The sequence below is a fragment of the Dioscorea cayenensis genome, chromosome 10 (genome assembly GCF_009730915.1).
Source record: "Dioscorea cayenensis subsp. rotundata cultivar TDr96_F1 chromosome 10, TDr96_F1_v2_PseudoChromosome.rev07_lg8_w22 25.fasta, whole genome shotgun sequence".
NCBI classification, from domain to species: Eukaryota; Viridiplantae; Streptophyta; class Magnoliopsida; order Dioscoreales; family Dioscoreaceae; genus Dioscorea; species Dioscorea cayenensis.
In genome coordinates this window covers 7,425,182-7,433,486 of record NC_052480.1, presented here as the reverse complement: position 1 = coordinate 7,433,486, position 8,305 = coordinate 7,425,182, and positions in this window count along the sequence as shown.

Genomic DNA, 8,305 nt, shown 5'->3' with positions numbered 1-8,305 from the left:
CAAACTTTTCCTCTTTGTTCTTGTCCATCAAGATAAGGCCAGAGGTCAATGCTATAGAAACAAAAGGAACAATTATGCTTGACAAGCCAATGACCACTGACCCTTCCTCCCTGGACCTCTTACGAAGCTCGGGTCCATTTTTCAATCCAATTAAGAAGGCAGTGAACATGATCCCAAACTTGGACATTACCTCAACCACCAGCCTTCTCCTTGTCCGAAAAAGGGCCTTGAACCAGACCCCATCCCTCGCTCAACACCGATGGTCCTATCGGTATCCCACTGCATGTATCATGCATGCATGCATCATGCATGATAGATTTCGCATCACGCTCTACATCCACTTTTTCTATATAAATATAAATATAAATATAAGAAATAAATGTAAGATGACTTACGATGATGTCAGAAATGATCCTGGGTTGTTTAAAGGGACGGAGAAGGAAGTGGATGATTTCTGGGTGATCCGCTGCGAAGTTCGAACAAACGTGACGTGTTCATGGTTGATGTTTACACGTGGAAGGATCCTCACCCTTCGTTGGGTCGCTATCATCTTTCTCTCTTTTTTTTTATAAGCTATCTATTTATTGGATAAATTATTATTATTATTATAAAAAAAAAGTAATAAAAAAAAGCCGGTCATGCATACTCACGTGAATCAATTTAAAATAATAATTATATATATATATATATATATAATCAAAAAAATCAAAAAAAAAATCAATTCATGCGACTCATTCATGCACATATAATTGAGGATATGATAAATTCATAAAAGCATTCACGTATGCATGGGGACAAAAAAATAATAATCAAAAATTTTTTTTTTGATGGAAAGTATACTATCGTCTTGAGACATGCATGCATTGGAAGATATATAAAAAAATAATAAAATAATAATAAAATAATAAAATTATTATTATTATATGCATGTGCATGTCCATGGCAACAAATATATATATATAATGTAAAAAAAAAAGCAATGATGATGGAGCATGCATACATGCATGGCATATAAAAATGATAAGTGAAATAATGAGAAGCATGCAAGGAAGAAATGGGAAATTACAAAAAAAATAATAATAATAAATAAAATAAATAAATAAAATCAGATTTGAAAAAAAAAAAAAATAGAAATATGCGATTTCACGTGCATGTTTGTGCATGTTTAAAAAAATTGGTCCCACTTGTCATACACATGGGTACATATATAGCTATCCCTAAATATATATGTATACTCAAATAATAAAAAAAAATCCTCTATAATAACTGTGGACTGAAATAGATTTAAATAAATAAATAAATAAACAAATAAATAAATCTAGAAATGATAGCATGCTGCTAATCGCAAAGCAACAACCAGGGTGTTGGTTTCGAGATAGTAGTTAAATTTATCTCAAGGTGGCAATGAGATATATAACGCGATAATAAGACATAGGCAGTGGTGGCCTATTCATTTCCAGACAGTGACCAAAATTATAAAAAAGGGGCGGTAATGAAATATATGTCTCAAAATGGCAATGCGGCAGGCAACGCAGTGACAAGGCACAGGCAACGGCGACGATAAAATATATATATATAGATATGTACATATAAGTGATGTAGTAAATATGTTTATTTATAATTCACAAATCTTCTTGCCCTTACTTGTACCTTTTGCCCTTAATCGGAGGTTCCTAAGATTTCTAATCTGGGGTAATTAATAATAGAGGCTTGCCTCTATTAGGAATGAAAGAACCCACAAAACAAATATGATATTTGTGCTTCGATATATCGTCTGGTGTCTTTTCATGATGTCGGATGCATATTTTCGATCCCACAGATGGAAGAGCTTTATATTATGCTTCTTCAAGGGTGCACATCCAAGTTCTCAAAAAAGAGGATGATCGCTGGTGGCATGCTTACACTACTAGGAAAGAGGATCATTTTCAATATTCTCTAGTTATCAATCTGTTTTAATGAACATTGAAGGCATCTCCTCATTGTGGTTGCTCAATGTAACTACCTATCCATGTTACTAGCCATCCTAAGAATTAGCCTTCCCCCGAATATGTTTGACCTATCCATGTAACTACCTATTCATGTTTCAAAACCCAATTTAACCTAGTCAATTTAACCTGTTTTAATCGAACCCTACCATGCCCACTGAATCGGGTCATATAAAAACTCACCACATGGAATTGACTTGGTTAACTCAGGTGGGTAACTAGTTGAATCGGTTAACCTAGTCCGATTGAACTAGATTAACTAGATAATATATAAAATTTATTTTTTTTATTTTTCAATGCTAATATTTTGCTTAAATTTGTATTTTAAATTATATTAGATTATTATAAAATGTTTGTTAGATTTTATTTAGGGGTTTTTTCCAATATAATCTTTCTTTTTTTTTTAAATTGTCAAAATAATCCTTGTGAAATTTATTCACTAACATGGGTTTCAAAACATCATATCCAGCCTTGTCATCACTAAGGTGATAAGTGGATCTTTTAAAATTACTAAGATATTGGTTTTTTTTTTTTATGGATACTTTTTCTTTTAAAAAATCATAAAAATAAAATAATGTTGTTTTTTTATACATTTTTAAGTTATTATTATTATTTTAAAATTTATATTCTTTTTTCCAACTACATTTTTTTGTAAAAATATGTTAATAATGATGATGATGGCATAGATAGTTGAATGGTTAATTGTGTTGTGCAATCATTTATGATTGCACAACACAATTAAAAGATAGTTCAATGTTAATAAAATAGATAAAAGATAGTTGAATGGTTAATTGTGTTGTGCAATCATAAATGATTAAGATAAAATAGGTAAAATTAGGTAACTCTACAAACAGCATCATGCATTATTTATTATTTGAGCATGGAAAATCATTGATAAAGCCTATTAGATTAACTATTGGATGTTTTCATTGTATGAAAACCAATGTAGTCAGACCCGGCCCGATATTGACCCGGTGTATCCCAAAGGTAGGGGTTAAGGGTTCAATTGAGAATGACTAGGGTTGAACCGGGGTCAATAATAAAATATTAAAAATATATATTATTCAACTTTGTTTAATACCAAGTATGTGTCATATACTCACTAGTCGATGTTTGATGCACATAAAGTTTATAGAATGCCAATGCATTTCATATCAAAAGGAGTTAATTATTATATGGGTACAAAAACAAATGAATGAGAATATCAATAATGATGATTTGCAAACAAGAATTCAACAAATTAATGCAACATAATATGAATAATTTATAATTCATACAAGCATTGAAGCTAATGATAAAGAAATGAAAAACACTTTTTCATAAAAAGTATCACATAACAACATCAATCTACAATGTGATTATGCTTAGTATCTTCATCTAACCCTTCATTAAATTCTTCTTCTATGTTTAATCTTAGGGAAGATCCTTCATGTTGTAGATACACATAGAAATGATCACAAAAATGCTTTGTAAACCATTATCCAGTAGTCTTGAAATGCTTAGTTGTTTCTGGCATATGAGATACCATGTTGCTGAATGAAAAGATTATTAGCAGAAGTGGCCTTGGTACAAAGACTTTAATGTTTCTATCTTCAAGGACTAGCAGCTATGTAGTAATTAACTAACTTGGGTTCCTTTCTTGCAACCATAAATGCTCTCCAAAGTTGCAAATAAAACATAACATATTCTAGTGAATTAGTAAATCCTTGGAGAATATTAATGACTTGCAAAGGAGTGTTTATTACTGGTAAGGAAAGCTTTGGTATATCACTTTGGCCTCAATATAGTGCCTAGCATTATCAGGATAATCAGTCTCATATCTAGGGGCATTGATTTAATGCTTAAATTGATGAAAGATTTAGAAAAAGTCTTCTTGAATAACTTATGCAATAGATGATACAGCTTCAAATTTCCTCTTAATAATTTTATCAGCTTATTTTGAATAATTGAGATTTTTCAACATGACCATAATTCATTAATTTTTGCAAAGGGAAGCCAAGTTCCTAATTAATACCCATGAGAAGTAGGAGGAATCATTACTTGAATCCAATTGCCTCTTAGGGGGCGTTTGGATCCCGAATTGATGCCTTAGGAGTGGGAATCATATGCACCCAGGCATCCCACTTCCATGTTTGGTAATGGGGAAAGGAGTGAATAGTATATTTCCATGGGATTGGGATTACTGAATGTAGGTGTGTTGCATTGCTAGGAAATTTGGAGGGTTTAGTTCTCCTTAGTATTGAAATTACTTTTATGCCCTTCATTCAATAAAAGAAATTTAACAGTTTATCTTCTTCCCGTTGCTTCATCTCATTGTTGCTTCATCCCACCACGAAGCTAGTGACGTGCGTCCCCACCAATCGCTTCCTTCGCCTGATTGTACATCACTAGCTGTGATGTGGTGACGATCACACCCTGTTCACCATCAGTGAAGATCCGCACCACAGGCTCATCACGCCCTCCTCTCTCACCATTCGCGAGATAGCATCCACGACGCTCTTGTAGTTTCCGCATTGCGCAATGCGGGGAGGCGACCATCGGCTTGCATCCGAACCATGGCAACGATCTTGTGGTGCAATGGCAAAATCCCGTTGTTGCCGTGGATGACGGTGGCGGTAGGGGCCTTTAGATCTGAGGATTTGAACACCGACAGAGATCAAGGCGGGCCCGGGAAGTGAGTGAAGAGGAGCCGTTACGGCTTTTCTTCTTCATGATGTTTATATCATTATTAAGTTATAAAACATAATCAATCAACTTAATTTCTATCATATTAATATCGGTTTAATCATTATTCTGAAAATTATAATTCAAGTTACCTACTTTTTCTTTTTATATGTTGGGTTCGGATAGTTTTTAATAATAATAATAATAATAATAATAATAATAATAATAATAATTATTATTATTATTATTATTATTATTATTATTATTATTATTATTATTATTTTGGGATTTTGAATAATGATATCAAAATTAGTTAGATTATGTTATAATAACATTTGTTAAATTATTTTGGGATTTTGGATAATGATATAAAAAAATAATTTATCTATAACTAAATTTTGTTAAAATAACATTTGTTAAATTATAATAATTAGTTGAAATATTTAATTATGTTAAATTAAAATAAATAATTAAATATATTGTAAATATTTAATAACATGTTAATTATTTATTATTAAATATAAACTATTGTTTAGAAAAATATCATTCCATTTTTATAAAAGGGCATAAGTGTAATTTTATCATATTTCTCTCTCTTAGTTTTTCATATTCCTAACCCTCATTCCTTCTAACCAAACACCTTCATCATTATCCTTCCCTTTCCCCCTATTCTCATTCACATTCCTCCCTCCTTTTCATTCCCCCTCTTTCCATTCCTAATCCACAATCTAAACGGCCCTTAGTGGTGATCTTTACATAGTAAAAGAGAGTATTTCAACTTCAAAATAATAAAAGATAATAATAATTTTATTTTCTCTAAAGTTTGCAAACCTGTGTAGAGATTTGAGAAAATTTTCAATTTAAAATTCTTTTTTCAGCATCTATATACCATTATTTCACGAGATATAGCTTTTATCACAGTATACACTCTCATCCACTAGCTAAATGAGCTGTGGCTCAAATTCAATGTTTTGAAACCCGGACCGGATCGGCCGGTCGGACCGGTAGAACCGGGAACCGGCCAGCAGTCCGGTCCGGTTCTATATAAATCATTGACCGGGTGTTGACTCGGTCAAACTCGGTCAAACCCATCGAACCGGCCGGGTTGACCCCAGTTCTAATTTTTTTTATTTTTAAACTTTTAAGTTTGAGTTCTTTTTTATTCTTTTGAGTTTTGACACAGCCTCCTTAGAGCTCCTCCTTCACAGCCTCAGCAGCATCCCTGCATCTAGTGATCGCAACCCACTCCATATTGTCGCGTCACTTGGATATACTGACTTAACAAATGAGTTCATCACTAGGAACCCTCATCTTGCATTAGAGCTCAACCCCAGAGGTCTTTCAGCACTGCACTTGACTTCATCTAATGGCCACCTCGAAATAGTTAAGCTTTTGATCATAAAGATTGGCTCTCATCTTTGTTTTCTGAAAGACAAAGATGAAGTTACCAATCCACACCATAGCCATGGAAGCCAGGATTAACATCTTGGAAGAACTCTCAAGGTATGTTCAGAGTCAACAACAGCACTCACATACCAAAATGAAAGCATCCTCCACCTCGCCGTTCAGTCCAACTCCTTTGAGACACTTGAGTTCTTAATAAAGAAGCTAGAGGTTGATGATGATTTTAATGAGCTTTTGAATCTCCAAGATGACAAAGGCAACACCATCTTACACCATGCTGTAGCCAGAAGACAACTCCATGTATATATATATATATATATATTTATATTGATGCTTAATTGGTTCATGGATTCATGGCTTTCTTACAGAGTCTGTTAAACAAAGAAGGGATAGAACTCATAGAAGTGAATGCAAGAAACCATACAGGTTTGACGGCGCTGGACATGCTGCTGGAGTCACCGAGCGAGCACGGGGACTTGGCACTCGGAGAACTGAACCATGCCGCCGATTGTAAAACATCATGGGAACACCTGGTCCATTGTTTTACCATTTTGTTTTTATTTATTTGATATCATGTTATAAAAGATGCAATTATTTTCATTTGTTTGAATTACCCTTGAAATAATGGAATACATGTGAGTTTGGATAATTGATACTTGTATTAATATATATATATATATATATATATATATATATACATATATTACGTCATCCGGTTCAATTAAACCGGGTCATCCGGTCCAACCGATTGACCCATGACCCAATTGTTTGGCCGGTTCACTTTCCGGTCCAGTTCTAAAATCATTGCTCAAATTCTACAAACTACCATGGCTCCATATATATATATATATATACATATATATATCGTGACTCCAGATTTAAATTTTCTAAATAATTCAAATATTATTATTTTAATAAACAAAATTTTATAAATGGATACCCGATCTCTTTCTGACTAATAGCACCGAATCTACTCTATTTTTATTAGAAATGGATCCAAGATCAGTTCTTTATTACATACTCTTTTTCAAAAATAACTACATAATAATATATATGGTAAATTTATTTCCATAAATATTTATAAAATTATTTCATGAAAAATACAATTAGATAGAAAATCTTACAAATTCTAAACTTATTTTAAGTTACAATTATTTTCACAAAAATATAATTAACAAGTGCATTCCCAACTAAATTATACATATTTATAATGTTGAATGATTCATATGGATTTTGTAACATAAATTTGAATGATTCATATGGATTTTGTAACATAAATTTGAATGATTCATATGGATTTTGTAACATAAATTATTTTTCCTATTTTGTTTCCTTTATTTTAGCCAACGTTACCAATCTTCCTTGATTTCATCCTGTAACTTTTATTCCTAACTTTTAGCCCTTCAATGTAAATTTGTTGTATATATATTGATGGCAAATGATCAATGAAATACAAGTCAAAAAAATTCAAAAATCCTTCTCCTTTTTATTATGGTACCGAGCTTTCGACCATGATCGTGGAATTTCCAATCTCGAGCCTTCCTCACACTGCTTCATTCCGATCCATATGTGATCCACCACTCCGACAATCCCATAGCTATCCTTGTCCAATCCCTTCTCACAGGAGATAACCATGCCTCCTGGAGTCGTGCGATGACCTTGGCGCTGCGAGCCAAGAGTAAATTCGGATTCGTCGATGGATCCCTCTCGAAACCGACCGATGCAATCTTAATTGACAATTGGGGACGCTGCAACGATCTTGTTAGCAGTTGGATCCTTAACTCCGTCTCTCCAGAGATTCGTCCTAGTATCTTGTATGCTGAAACCGCAAGTCAAATATGGAACGACCTCGACGAGTGCTTCTCTCAGTCAAACGCGCCAAAAATTTACCAACTCAAGCATTCAATCTCTGCCCTCAAACAAGAGGGAATGATGGTTTCATTTTATTTCACCCAACTTAAATCACTTTGGGATGAGTTGAGCAATATTCTTCCTATCACACCATGCATATGTGGTAATGCTAAGTCTGTTCTCGATCAACAACATCAAGATCGAGCCATGGAATTCCTTCAAGGACTCCACGACAAATACTCGGTGGTGCGCAGCCAGATTCTACTCATGGAACCGTTCCCGTCCATCCAACGCATCTACAACCTCGTCCGACAAGAAGAAAAACAACAGGAGCTTAATCTCCAGAATGTCCCATCCGTTGAAGCTGCTGCTCTCCAAACCTCCAAGGCACAAGCACCATT